Source organism: Copadichromis virginalis, linkage group LG15 (assembly GCF_057382275.1).
Source record: "Copadichromis virginalis isolate Kocher_CV1m ecotype Utaka linkage group LG15, C_Virginalis_male_GT1.1, whole genome shotgun sequence".
Lineage (NCBI taxonomy): Eukaryota > Metazoa > Chordata > Actinopteri > Cichliformes > Cichlidae > Copadichromis > Copadichromis virginalis.
This window is the reverse complement of record NC_140632.1, coordinates 4,390,475-4,404,739: the sequence shown is the minus strand read 5'-3', so window position 1 is coordinate 4,404,739 and position 14,265 is coordinate 4,390,475. Positions and strand designations below refer to the sequence as shown.

Here is a 14,265-nt window from a genome sequence, read left to right as displayed (position 1 = left end):
ACCTCCATTTGCTGTGCTCTTTTAGGCAGTGGATAGTTCAAGAGAGAGCTGTGTCTCTGGAGCAACAGCATTGAGAATCAGACATTTTCTTTACCAGCCCTCCTAAATGTACTATTAAAAACCAATTAGGCCTTTGCTGTGCTTATGTGCTTCACAGGAATCGTTGAAGGGAGTGAGAAAGGTCACCTGTCTCTTTAAGTCTTGACATTTATACGCACAGGTATAGAAACGATCATTCAAGTGCACCCAGTGTGTGCCGAGTCTACCTCTGTCCTCACCTATGTGATTTATGTTGTCAGGAGAAAGCTAGTGTGACCAAAATGTCAATTAATAAATTTCCCAAGAGCCGCTCTCTCGTCTCACCCACTTCGTCACGATCTGTACGCCACATGAAGCATCTGTTATGAATAGGGTTGCCAACTCCCTGAAAAATAAATAAGGGACACCTCATGGCCAGGGCCGGGCGACCCAGTTGTCTTCACCCTTCCCAGTGTGGTGAATTTTCTAGCTCTTTTTTTGTGTGTGAAATTATTTTTTTTAACCCTTTGACTTGAATTTGATTTAAGTAGATGTGTATTCTTTGTGATATGAACACATGTGAAACAAATGATCATTTAGCCATTTATTTTTAGCTCAAAATGACAACATTAACACAGTAAAACAGGTCTCCTTCTTAAACAGAAGCCTGTCATGCTTAACTTTTGAGAATATAAGTAAATCTTTCTTTAAAAGAACTCTGTCCTGCTTAACTTAAAATAATAGAAAACAATAGAAAGAAAAATATTCTTGTAACAGTGCACATTTAGTGCATTTAGTACAATTGGCTTCAGTTGAAATATTATTTCAGCTTTTCTAATGCTAATCAGCTGCTCCCGTTTGAAAACCCGCTTGTTCCCATGATTACGCATCTTAACTCATCATCATTATTCATCTATGTATTACTTTTATATATTAGTCATCTATTTGTTGTAATCATCTATCCTTGCAGTCGTTTATTACACAAAATAAATTATATTATCACACTTCTGGCCACATAGCGCTGATATTCACTGCACATGCCCATATTAACTTTTTCCAGCCAGGTGTTTTCCTTTTCCCATTCTTCCCTTTCTCTGAGGGGAACAAACATTGCTGCTCTAATGCTGGGCTCACACTGTGCGGTTTTAGGCCCATTTTGAGCCGATTTTTGAGTGATCGGACCGATTTTGGCCTTCATCGTGCATCGTGTAGTATACGTGGGGTAACGAGAAGTGATTAACACCTCACGACCAGCTCCCGATCATCAATCGCTCGTGAGCCGCTCACACTGCTCGCGCGCAAACACGTAAACGCCGTGAAAAAGATGGAGCAGCACGGCTGTGCAGCGTGTGATCTGGACACAAGCGATGGAGGCACAACTTGTAGAACTTTGAAAAGCTCATCCGAGCCTTTTCGATGTGGCCTCACAAAATTATCACGACCACAACAACCGTGAAAATAGTTGGATTTACACTGCTGCTCAATCACAGCTGCCTGATCATGTTTTTCATTAGCAATTTAGCAAAGTTGATGGTGGTGGTGTGTCTGTGTGAGTGAGAGACAGATTTTCTGTTATAACCTTAATTTTATGGACGCACAGTGTGAGCACTCAGGTCGCATCAGAGCATCGGGCCGTATAGTGTGAGACCTGCATCGTGACCTACCAACTTCTAACCCCTGCGAGTCAATCGTGCAGTTTGAGCAGGAGCTGAATAACGTGACTGAAAAAATCGCCCAGTGTATGTCCAGCTTTAGGTGTACTGTCGTCCGAGACTTGCACCGCAGTGACGGCGTTTGTTTCCCTGTTGGCCATGCTTCTTGTTGTGGTCATCTGTTGTCTTCCGGTATTTTCTCCGTAAGCGACCTTTCCTCGACCAATGAGATGAGCGGTAATCTGAATTGTCATACTCGAATTGTCATAAGTGTGCTGTCAGCTCATTGGTCACAAAGCAGGAGAGGGGCTGGGAATTATGTTTTCAAACAAAGCGTTAATTCCATAAACATTTATAGACTACTTTTGATTCTCACTGTATTACGGGACAAAGTGCGTCCCTTATTAGCTCAATACGGGACGTGTACTTTTGTTTCGAAATACGGGACGATTCCGTATTTTAAGGGACGGTTGGCAACCCTAGTTATGAATACATGGATGATGACAGCAGTGGCGTGTCTAGAAAATTTTTGTTGGGGGGGCCAGGTAGGGGCACAGATTTGGAGAAGGGTGGCAGATTTAATTGGCAGATAATGTTTAAAAAAAAAATTCTACCAACCCTTAACCATAATTCAATAATCCTATAAACCTAATAACCAAATGCACTTTTAACTCTTATTAGAATGAGATTTTAACCACTACGGTGCAAAGTTTTTAGATACTGCGTTGATAAAGTACAAGAGATACAATCAGTGCTTTGTCAGTGTTTACTCAGCATTCAAGGACAGCAATATTTGCATAGTATTTTTACTGACATATACTGCACATATGTTTTGGGCAAAAACATTTTTGAAAATTAAAATACGAACATTTGTAACAAACAATTGACAAATTAGCCAATGCCAATGCAAAACTTTATCTGCCTGTTAAAAAAAGAAGATAATCTTCTCACAAACTGGTGTTTGATTTTGAAACAGGAAAAAAGTGGGGAAACAAATGAAAAGACTAACATTTGAATAAAACCTGAAAGCAAGTAAATACTTTCTATGCTGCCTTATGGTAAACTTTGGTAATATTGATAAAGAACAACACTGGCTGATGATGAAATACAGTCAGCTGGCATGGTGACACTGCCAGTATTAACCTGCAGGGCTGGACTGGGACAAAAAAATTGGGCATTTTTACTACAGACCGACCCACCAGGTAGTAAAGCCATAAAGACTTTGAATGAAAACAAATGCTGTTGTGACAGTGATGTACAGTCTTGTTGGTATATGTATGATTTCTATACATTTTACGTCAGATAAAAACTTTGGTTGTAAGATTTAGATAATTATTTAATAAAAACTAGGTATTTTAAATGAGAATAAGAAAGAAAAGTATTTCTTTGTGCCCACCTTTCCCTGTTAATTCCCTACCTGGCCCCCTGGCAAAACTTTGCTAGACCCGCCCCTGCACAGTTACCAGCTGTCAGCTACATAAAAAAGGATCCTGGTGTTATTTATCTCTCAGAAACAGTTGATAACTTCAACTCATTCATGTCACCTAAAAGGTAAACCTGTTTCTCCATCACAGCTCTGATGATTCAGTAAGGACATCTCCTGGTTTCATCTTCATGTTTCCCTCTCACCACATATCTAAACAGACATCATGACCAGCAGCTTTACAGCTGTGGCTCCAGCAAACATCAGCTGATACTAGAAATTAATATTAAATACATTCTAACAACAGCTGATCAAGCTTAAACGTGCTGCTGTTGTTTAGCGCGACATCTGCTGGTTTCCTCTTTCTGGCGCAAAGTGGGCGATAAATAAACAAGAGAGAAAAGCTGATCATTGATCAGTTTCATGATTGAAGTAGCAACAGGAGAGGCAGGGGGAGAGAATGAGAGAAGAAGAGCCAGCTGTGCAGCGTAAGGACAGAATAAATCCAGCTTTGTGTCTTTTTTCTATTCTAGCTAAAGTCCGGGACAAACTGCGTCTCTTCTCAGCTCAATACGAAACGTGTAATATTTTCTCTGAATGAGGGACCATCCCATTTTTTTAAGGAGCCGTTGGCAACTCTACTAACTAACTTTATGAATAAAATAAAGTTCACTATCAGTAACATCATAGCACCCACCCAGCTGTATATAAACTCCGTCAAGCTGGCTAGAACGCAGTACGAGTTATTGCAACTGAGGGTAAAAAGTCAGCACAATGAAAATAAACTCCACCTAAACTTGGTTTATATCTGACCCAGATAGACTGCAGGTCATAACTTCTTACCTGAAGTTCAGTTCACCTGACACTCGGACTGGTGGCTGCTTCGGGTCTCTCCTCCTGCCTCCCCTTCCCTCATCCACCTGTTGCCTCTGTGGAAGCCCCGTCATAGCCACCACCAAACACCTGAGTTATTTCTACACATCGACCTGCATCTGGCCAATCCACCACCTCTCATTGTTCATGCCATTACAAAAAAAATAAAAAATAAGTCACTGGGGATATGCCCGATGGCCAGTCCAGCTATGTTAACCTGCAACCAAATTTGCAGCTCCATACAGAAATGTTACGACTTAGATTATATCTTATAACTCTTATGTTAGCTGCCCTCAGTAGCCTACTGTCTGAAATATTCCACGGCTGCAATAATTCTTTAAGTGTTATTTTTTTCCTTCGTATTCTAATTTCACCGAAGTTTACTAAACTCAACAAACTTGATATTACTTACCGGGACATTTATTCTGTCCTCATTTTCTTTCACCGAAAAATTGTGTTCCTGCAGTGCCGTCTTTCGCGCCTGGCTCTCCTACCTTTGCTAACGTGATGCGCATAGCGCAGAAGCGATGCTGCATTCACTTACACTTGGATATCTGAGCGTCACCGTGAAAACATAATCGGACATTTGATATTTGATTGAATTTTATTGTTTTGCCTTTGGGGTGGCACCTGGGGTGGCCAGTCTGGTTTGGGGGGTGGCCTGTGCCCCCCCAGGCCACCCCGCTGGACACGCCATTGGATGACAGTACAGTGGGAAAACACTGAGCTGATATTAATCATTCCAGTTACATCTGGACAAATTAGAGAGGAGAGGTGAGAAACTCATTTCTGCCCGAGGGCATGTCTGAATGTTTAACCATCCACTCGCATGGTCTGGCTACAAAATGAGATATCTGCGATTTGAAATGATCAACGAGCAGTCTTTCATTAGCGCCGCTTCATTGGCACTCACGATCATTAACAAAGTAAGGCAGTTTCAGTATAGTTCTCAGTTAAAGTTAAGACTCATTTGAGACGCTTTCTTCCAAAATCATCAACTTTTGCAAAGTAGATTAGATTGGATGTTTTCAGCAAGGCGATAATTAGCATGAAAATGGTTCTGAAGTTGTGCCAGTGGCACTTCAAAACTCCCAGGTGATGTAATAGCTTTCTGCAGATTCATAAACATTTGAAGGATCACAGAAAGTGAGCTTTAAGTGTCCCTTTGCTGGGTTTAATTAAGAACACATGCTGCCAAAAACAGTTTTCATAGGAAAATGATACTTGATGAAACAGATTTTTTAAAAAAAATCATTGTCTCTGAATATTAAAATCACAAGTCTCGAACAGCAAGTAGACCTCAGTAAAAGTTGCTCCAATTAAGCAGCCAATCAGACTCACAAGTCTGACTGAGAGATGAGGTTTTCAGTTCTCGCTGACAAAAGAAAAGAGGTGCGAAGGTCTGTACACGAGAACAGAGTTAATTAGAGATGAATGTGATCGTCTCTATGTTCCCCTGTCAAATGGAAACCATGTGTCTGAAAACCTTCCCTCTTCTTGCTACCTGTTAGGCTTGCCATTCCTCCTTATGGTTTCCATGGTAACACACCCACAGAGCTGTTCATAACACTTCAAATTTCATGCTCACCTGCACAGTGGGTAGTATGTATGGTACATCACCACTGAAAGTTAATTCCATTGTCTGGCTTATGTCGTTTTGCCAAGTATAAAGCAAAGTGAGACAATTACACTGACTAATTGTGAATATACTGTAGTATGTATATAAATATATCACTAAATTAAAACAGTGTACCAAAAACAAACAAGCTATTCCTTTGAGACTGTCATTTCTGAAGCGGCTGGATATAACTTAAGCAAAGCAGGTGCAAGGTTAGTGTAAGTCACCCCAGTGGAGGTAAATATTGGCACACTAATCACTGATTGGGATCTTGACCTGATAACTGGAAAATACCAACTTGTTCAATATACTGAAAGCGACATACTGATTGAACAGCATGGAAGAGGAGCCAAATTGAGACCAGTCAATAGGAATGCCAAGAGCCACTGATTGTAGAGTAATAGGAGGTCACCTGCCTGAGGCAGACTAAATGAGTTACTGTTGAGATTCATGGCTGCAATAGTCTAAAGCACTGGTTTTTGCACATACTGAAGTATTTCTAAAGAAATCAGAGTTTATGCTGAAACTCGACTAATCCATAAGAACAGATATTTAAAGATCTAATGAAAGAGCCATGTTAATATTGCGAAGGAGAGCAATGGAATTCTAAACTGCTGATCTTCAGTCAAATTAATGCCACAGTAACTAGCAACGTGCCGGGTGAAACCAGATTGGCATTTTGACACGACGCCTTAAAATCTAGGCGTCACCAAGCTATCGGGGAAAGCTGGCAAATTTGCAGTGTTGGGAAGGTTACTTTTAAAATGTATTCCACTACAGATTACAGAATACACACCCCAAAATGTATTTTGTAACGTATTCCATTACTCAATGAGAGTAACGTATTTCAAATACTTTGGATTACTTAATATATTATCATGCTTTTTTACAACTACATGAATGTACTATTGCAGTGTGATTTATTACTATTACTGAAGGTTATTCGCCATACCAACACCAACTAGATTTTTAAATCTTAATATAAATGAGTAACAGTAGGTGGACATTAGGTAAGGCTGCACTTTTTGCAGCGATCTCGTATAGAAAACTATTCCGCGCGTATATAAAACAGGTCCGCGGCTCCGAACCAAAAAGGCGTAAAACCGTAAAGGGACCTCCGTCTAATACGGGCTCGTAGCCGAAAACTAGCTTTACTTTGTTGTCTGGATCAAATTTGCTAACGAGAGACAGAGAGAGGCGCTGTTATAAGAATCCTTTTTGAGTGTAGCAGCTTACTCAATTGTTTTCTGAGTGATCTGCATTCAGTCGATAAGGTTGAGAGTAATGACTCAATGGTTGTTATATCACTTAAGGAGTATCAAGCTTTACCTGAGCTGCAAGACATAAGACCTGTGTGTTAGATCATATTTTTCTTCCAACACACTATTATTAGTCTAGGTCGCCTCTGGTTTTACTGGATGCACTAACCATGGCTTGTTGCCAGACTCAATGTTCTGTTAGTGCGGACCATTAAGCATAAAGCCGACACGATCTTGATGATTATAGGTCACCTGTAGCCTTAGCCACTATAATGTAAAAAGCTTTAGAAAGAGTTCTGTTGGATACGTTAAATGCGTTCATCAATAAAGGGGAGGCGATATTTCAGCAGGTAGAGCGTTCGCCTCATCGGAAGGTCGGGGGTTCAAATCCACCGAACGGCTACCCTGAGGTACCCCTGAGCAAGGTACTGTCCCTACATACTGCTCCCCGGGTGCTGGATTGGTGGCTGCCCACTGCTTCACTGAGTGAATGGGTTAAATGCAGAGAGTAATTTCCCTAAAAGGGATTAATAAAAAATCTAGTCATAACCAGTTTGGCTTTAAAGCTAAAAATGGCACAATTATTGTATGTATTATTCAAAGAAAAAAGGGCAAATTCATTTGTTCTTGTGTGATCATGTAAATCACAGGAAGTTATCTGTTAAGTTGAGCCAATGACAGGTGCTAAAATACAGAGTTGAGAGTTGTGAGAGTTCTGGCTTGCTCACTTGCAAAAGAAGAGATTGAAATAAAGATATGGAGACAGCGTTTAAGTTCTTTTTAATCTTCATGTTGATGATTTGTTGAAAATAACCTTTAAAACTGGCATGATTGGTAAATGTTTATCAGACCATATTATGTAGCAGATGACCTTGTGATCTTCAGCCATAGTAAACGCTGCTCTCCAGAAACTCCTTCACATTCTTCTTCTGTGGTGTGGAAATGATATCAGATACAATCCCTAGAAGAGATCCACCAACATTTGTAGAACAAAGGACAAAGTTCCCCTCCATTTAAATAGTCGGATAATAATCGTATTATCTGTAGTATGGTCTTACGGATCGAATGATGGACGATGAAGATATTTATAGGCAATGAGGAATGATGCAGAAGCAAACATCCTCCTATGCAAGGTTTTTGCAATTTTTTCTCTATACAGACCATACTTTACACCTCTGTATAGGGCAGCATACTTGTGGACAAACTACAGGAAAGCCAGTTTATGAAAACTATAAACACGCAGCTTATGACGACAACATGAAATGGTACGGTGCGAGCGACGCGTTTGTAGCTGCTGAAGTCACTACATGTAATGCCTTATTGACAAATCTTAGCATTTATTGACACGGTTGATACTTCTGAGAATGACATCAATGTGGTCTCAGTGGATAGACGGTTTGGGCCTACACATCATCGGTCACTGTTACAGTTGTCTCCTTGTGGGTGTCTGTTATTTGATTTTTACCTTATTTGCTGCGTTTCATGTAGATTTTGTTTGCTTTAATGAGCCATTAGTCTGGATTTTTTTAATTCATTAATTATTGCTTAGTATTAGTAAACATGTGAGGAACAGGATCAGGATGTGAGGCACATCTATCTATCTATACTGTAAGGGTGCACTGACCTTTTCCCTGCCTCTAGGTGCTAAGATGAAAGATGAATGCGTGTCTGTGTTAACACCGATTTTTCTTCAGCAACAAAACTGCTGACTTTCAGCTGGCAGCAACCCTCCTTCGCTAGACTGAGAGCCCCTGTCTCGACTGGTTCCTATTTGATCAGCTCCAGTTCCACTGGGACAACCTTTTGCTGGGTTAACAAAATGTCACATCTGAATTCACTGCAGGCATCAAGTGACTTGGAGACATGAGCCAAGCTCCAATGGAACAGTCTGACACCAAAGCAGCAGTGACTGAAGAAAAGGGTCACGGCACGCCAAGAGTCCAGCAATTAATTTATATCCGCATTGATATTTTTTTTTTATACTTGCAGGATTTTCTGAGTTTTGGCCAGCTGCTGCCTCTTCAGCTGTGATAAAACTTGTCACTTTTTCTTTGAACACCTATCCCTGCAAACATTGTGTATATATACTAAAAAATCTGGCAGTTTTCTTCCAAGCGAATCATTAATTCATGTTATAACAGTTTAAATTCACTGCTTTTAAGTTTGAATCACTTGTAATTTTAAAACAATTACTGTTTTAAAAAACAATTACTGATTGTTTGCGCTCCTTTAAAGCAAAGCACCGTGCTGGGAGAATGTACAAGTGTAAATTTAATTATGTGGACAACTGATAAACAATTACTACACTGTGAATTTCATTAATTATTAATGGTTGTTGCGCCTGTTTTGTGAAGCCTGGTGTGAAAGCTTATTCTCACGTGATTTGGCCGATGCATAAAGCAGATATCTCACATTACTTGCTCTGTTCACTACAAATAAAAAAAGATGAATACACACAAAGATGATTCTTTTTCCCTTCTTAAAATCTTTAGGCCATTCCTGCTGCGACTATGCTAAAGGTAGAAATTATACCTGCACAGGTGCACCATTGTGCTTCTTCTAGTCTTTTCACCAGGATAGTAATCTCTGGTCCCACTGGGGTAATTCTCCCTCCACAGTGACACAGGCTCCTCTGTTCTTCATTGAAGTCTCAATTTCACTCATTCATTCAGCTGGTAATTTTTTTTGCCCTCATTCATCCTAATCCAGAAGCACAGTCACATGATAGCATCTGAGGCCAAAGAGAGGGTAGGCATCACCTTCGATTTCTCTGCGAGCGGTAATGAGACGGTCTGCTTCACACCAGGGGAATTAATCAGTGTGCAGGAATTACCTATGTAATTGACTGTAGAATCAAACCCAAACCCATCAGGGTCCATCACGCTAACCTTTTCTTTGCTTCTTTTCTCCCCTCCTCACTGCCCCTGTTTTTAATCCCTGCTGCTGCTCGGCTGGAAGGTTGCTTCGATGCGTGACGCTGATCAATCGCCTCGTCATTGGCGGATTGAAAAAAAAAGGTCCTGCGGTTACTTTTATAAAAATCAATGAGTCAATGTTCCAGTCCACTTTGATCACCTTTAACTGCAAACTGCCATTTGCCCTGTAGTCAATCCCGCTGATGATAAAGATAGTCAGGAGCAATGGAGACACTGAATTAAAGAAAAAATGTTTGAGGCTGTCAGGCTGACAAAGCCGAGACGGAGAGTCAAAACTAGCAGGGGGGTGATGCATGCTTGGTTAGTGTGATGTTTATTTCAGCACCCAAAGAACATAAAGTGTTGTGAGTATGACTGCGCGTGTGTGTGTGTGTGTGCGGGCATGTGTGTGTGTGTGAAGCAGGTCTAAAATAGGAGTGTGTGGGAGTTCTCCCTCCAGACCTGTCAACTGACAGACAGTTTCATGCCTCTGTGAACTAAAATGTCTCTGAGCAGAGTCCGCTGGGAAGTATGGACGAGCCATACTTTATTCAGTTCGTTCACATTTACCACACAGGCTAAAAAAACACTCAATTATTAATTTTATTAATTTCTGTATGTTTTAAGCTTTATAAATGGGGAAAAAAATGCAGTGCCAGTTAAAAATGTGCCTGCTCAGCGCGAACGACTTGCAGCACGAGTGAATGATTGGAGTCACTCGTGGAAAGAGGAATGGGGCATGTCAGCAAAATACACAGCTGATTCAGATTCCCAAGCTGCAATGATTTAACAGCACTGGACTGCAATCCTGATATAGGACATGAACTAGACTGATCTTCTATCCAGGATAGCTCAGTAGGTAGAGTGGTTGCCCCATGATCGGAAGGTCGGGGGTTCGATTCCCCTTAACAGCTACCCTGAGGTACCCCTGAGCAAGGTACCGTCCCTACACACTGCTCCCCGGGCGCCCAATGGCTGCCCACTGCTTCACTGAGTGAATGGGTTAAATGCAGAGAGCAATTTCCCCACGGGGCTCAATAAAGTACAATAATGTACACACTTTCTTCTTCTTTAAGGAGACTCTCTGCTGTTTTATGGAGAAAATAGCCAAACAAACACCACCAAGCTCAATGTTCTTAGCTAAAGCTAAAGAGGAGACAGAGTCTTCAATTCATAAGAATCGTGTAATAATGAATTGTGGCTGAGTCAATAATTTCATATATGTTGAATGAACTGTAAGTGTAACATCAAAAATCAAAAACTGTAAATTAGGCGACTTCATTAATCACAAGATCACTTGTTCTTAGGGTCTAAAGTTCAATTGTCCACTGAGCCTTTTTGTAAGCTTCATCTTCTAGAACACTGGAAGCACAAAGAGATATATAGTTTAATGCAATTCTACCGGTTTCTCACTTTGTTTATCAGATGTACGAAAAATAATGTGGAAAAAAAAAACCACATATAGAGAGTCATCATTAGCAGTCTCCTTTTACATTGTGCTTCAAATCTCTAAAAACATCAGCGCTTATTTGAGCAATTGTGATCCGTAAGGATGTAATTACTGATATACTTCAGAAACAATAATGGACTCAAATCTGCTATTTCAACACACGGCTATGTGAACTAATCTAGGGCCTTTCAGCGGGTGAAAAATGTGCTACCAGCATCCATCTAAGTAAATCTTAAAGGTTAACACTCACCCTTGCACGTCAGCCTGTAAGCAAGGCTCAACTGTTATTTCTGTCTGACTGCAGGTGACTGTGTACTGCAGATGAGGCCTGGGTTTGAATTACAGTTTTATCTCCCTGGGGTGTGGGCGAATTGATGGTAAGGGTTTGCATAGCCTACGACAGAGGTTCATGAGCACATCATTACATCACCGAGACATACAGTAAATAACACCTCTACATAGCACAGGGATCATCTTTCCACACACAGACACACACACAAATCAATCACTGGCTCGGTGGTTAGCTGAAACATGGCTCTACTGGACTTTCTATAAATGCATCACAATGTACAATATGCCACCACCAGCAGAGGCATCTGGGTACACGTCAGAGCTATTATTAGGTTAGATATGATAAAACCTCCGTGTAAGCAATGTATCTTGAGTGTCTGTCACTCATTTTGTCATAATTATAGACTCCTATATTGTCATTATAATGCACTATGGCATACAATACCTGCGTTTTCCAGCGATTTACAGTGTGCCAATGTCCAGGGGTCAGAAAAAGACTTTGACCGCATATGAAGTAATCTGAATGTTTGTGATTGTTGCAGCTGGAGCTCATACCGTGACCCTGTCCTTCATCAGTATACAGCAGACAGCACAGCACTGATGATGGAAATAAACACTGCCTCTGCGGGACTTTTTGTTATGCTGGAGATTCAAAAAACATTCCTTTTGGGTACTGTTGCTCTCAAACAACCAGCTAATATTTGTTTGGTTTATCATTTATTACAAATTTAACTAGGCTTTTTGGTTTTCAGCAATTGGCTCCGAGTCTGGAGCTTTTTTGGGGGGGCGAGCCAAAAATGAAAATAAAGAAAGAGCAAGAACTTGTTGAGGCACAGCTTCACAGCTGTGAAAAATAACTGCCAGGGCCTTGGTTCTGCTACTGGTCTATAAGTTATAATCAGAACCCAGCTGCTTTGAATATGCGTTGAATAAGGTATGCTTCAGAAGACAAATCTAAACCCCGTAGCAACTTGCTGCGTGCTCGCAGGAGCTGTTTAGCACTTACTGCCGTGGGAGGCAGAGCTTTAGCCGACTTTGTTGGATCGGCGATAATGGCCTGCTGGCCTCTCCCAGATCCTGTTACACTGCTGGGGACACACAAGCTGCTCTCTATTTAGCAGCAGTCGTCTCTGCTGTAAGCCTAGACTGTAACAGAAGTGGTGGCCACTTCCTCTCACCTCAAAGTAAAAGTCAGGAGGAAGGAAGAAATGAACATTTTAGCCTTGATCCTACTGCAGTTTTATTTTCTATACATATAAGAAGAAGGAAAATAATACATCAAAAGTGCTGGAGTCGGTACACAGCACAAACGCTCTTTCACGAATTACTCTCATCAATCATTTGGTATTTTAACTGCGTCCTGTTGCTCTAAGATAATAGTTGTTCCCCAGCTTTGTTTTGAGTTAAGAGAGTTTTCCATGTGGCTGTCTGCAGATAACAGCATCAGTCCAGATGGTCCACCTTTGTAAACGATCTTCTCTGACAAGGCTCCAGACCATTTGTTCCCTCTCTGTTGATTGTTATTGCTCCATTGGCAAAAGCCTGCCCAAGCAGACATGCCTGTATGTGTGTGAAATTCACAAATACCACAATAAAAAAAAAAAAAAATTCTGACAACAACTCCTCTGTCTGTGCCGATGACCATGTGTCATAAATATGTGCTATATACACAGTCAGGCAATGTATCAGTATCAGTACGATGCATGCATCACAAATAGGTAAGGAAGCGATCCCTGTGTCTAGATTGAAACGCACTGCAAAGTAATAAGCAGCTCATGTCAGACTAAGGCTGGGTTAAGACAGGGATATTAAATTATCAAACCAGATCCAGTCTGCAAATTCTGGCCTCCTGCAGTGTGACAGTGGATGTCTTAATTTGTCATAAAAAATGGAAAGATCTGCAAATGTAGTCCGGAGAACACTAAATCATTAAGGTTTTCCATTTTCGGGATGTATATTGCAGGCTGAACTCTACAGGCAGGGCATTTCACAGACGGATATTTGTTTGGTTGTCAAAGGGAGGGAGAGAAAGCATGTAATTTTGCCTGTCAGACACCTACTGTAAGAAGCATGGTGAGATGCTGATTACATTTTCGTCTTCAATCCAGGCAGAAGAACACTTCCAGAAACCAAGGGGGACAATGAAAGGCTCACAATGTGCCCCTTACAGCGTGCAAAGAGACAGAATGGAAAGCAGAAGTTATGCGAACATGGTTATGTTGAAGTTAGCTGTATGGTAAAATCTACACAAAAGCTTGGATGTGATTAGCTGTGTTGCTCTGTGCTCAGGAGAAGGAACACACTGTGCAGGAGCAAGCTAAACTGCTGATTTAATAAAGAAACAATATGAATAGATGGTCTGGAGCAGAAGCACCTGTAATAATGACCGAGGGCTTAACACGTGCAAAACAATATAAACAAATATGTGAAAGAGCCCGAGCTGACTTCTATCCAGAGTCCACCTTATGGTTTGTTTTTTCTGAAGTTTAGAGTTTCCTCTGACCTCTGCTGCCGCAAATGCATGAAATAAAGCAAATACTCCACAAGTAAATAAAGTTCTCTCCTTTCTTTTGTTGTGTCAGATTTTGTGCCTCATATGAAAACATTTGGGGTATGAAACGTGGGGAATATTTCCCATCACATAACTGTTCACATACAAAATTAGCAGGCTGTGGTATTTTATTATGATACTGGGGAAAACAGCACTTGGCATGACCGGAATTACTACGACCCTGTGCAATGAACTTTCAGTCCTGTTGCCTTTTA

At 40.9% G+C, this 14,265-nt stretch overlaps 1 protein-coding gene across 2 annotated transcripts in view; it reads right to left on the bottom strand.

Annotated features, from left to right (window-relative positions):
• Positions 1-14,265, bottom strand: part of plcb1l (phospholipase C beta 1-like) — a 128,620-nt gene that overhangs the window by 73,427 nt on the left and 40,928 nt on the right. The window lies entirely within an intron of this gene.